Below are 1,305 nucleotides of genomic sequence, written 5' to 3' on the forward strand. Positions count from 1 at the left end.
CGTTTAGAAGCTTATAGTGTCTGTATTTAAGGATTTTGAAATTAATATAGTTGTTAACGTCGTCCGTAGAGGTAAGGTCGACTCCTTAGCTCTACTTCTTTTAACCTTCGCTAATTTGCTTGCTTATATCTACCATATTATATAGTGTTGTATATCTATATAAGCTGTAGCGGGTCATAGTAGCTTATAGTGGGTGGAGGAGGTCTTATAACGGTTCGTAAAATTAATTAGCAGGTCCGTAATAGTTCAAGGGGTCTTATAGTGGTCCGTAAAGGCAATTAACGGGTCCATAATGGTTTGTAGAAGGATAGAGGGTTTCCGTAAGGTCCGAAGAGGTTTAAGGTTTAAGGGGGTTAAGGATAGGGGATTCCATAAAGGTTTATATTCGCGTCTATAACTTCTAGTAAACCGTACTAAGACTTAAATAAGTATACAGAGTTAGTAATAGTCGGTAATCCCCAACTTCCGACCTTCTAGTAGGTCGTACTAGGAGTTTAAACAAGTAGTTACTGTTAAGTATCGCTCGGGGGAGGTATTGAGTAATTGCTAATCTATGCGCGCTTACTAATCAGTGTTCGTACTAATTTAATAGTATAAGTAAGTCATATCCCGGGGCACGAAATACATATAGTATCGTATGCTCTTTAGGATGGTGGTAACTATCGATTATATAAAGTAGACTACGTGGTCTATATACTAATGCACCTCCCCCCTAATTAGTTAGTGCTTTATAAGTGCACTAGACGCGTAAGCGGGTGGTTAGTGCACCGAACGCGTAATTGCGTACTCGGTGCACCGAACGCGTAGGCACGCGGTTAGTACAAAAGGTGCTGTAATTATACAGTATTAGATCTAACGCAGTACGTCTTATTATAAGCCTCCAGAATCCTATTATTAGATTTCTAGTTTTTTAAAAACGTATAGGTAAAATTATTTAGGTAGGACTAGTACTAGTTGTGGGTTAGCGGAGGTTAAGGTTCTATATGCAAAGGCAGGGCTAGGATACGCTGTAGAATTTACTTAAAAGAGCAGTTAGTAGGAGAATAAAGAGGCATATTAAATTAATAATAAAAAAGAAGAAAATCTTAATAATATATTAAAGATACGTCTAAATTGGATAAAGGTTAATAATGGGAAGTAAGGTGTTAAGGAAAAGGATTAAGCTTAATAAGTAAAGTGTCTTTATACTTTACCGTCTAATACCCTTTTAGTAAATAGCCGCAACCTTGCCGATATAACTCCGTTACAATAGCGCTATTTAAAAGGAAGGAAACACGCATATAAGTTATTTAACCATCACTTCCT

This window comes from Cenococcum geophilum (assembly GCF_001692895.1).
Source record: "Cenococcum geophilum 1.58 unplaced genomic scaffold K441scaffold_18, whole genome shotgun sequence".
NCBI lineage: Eukaryota > Fungi > Ascomycota > Dothideomycetes > Gloniales > Gloniaceae > Cenococcum > Cenococcum geophilum.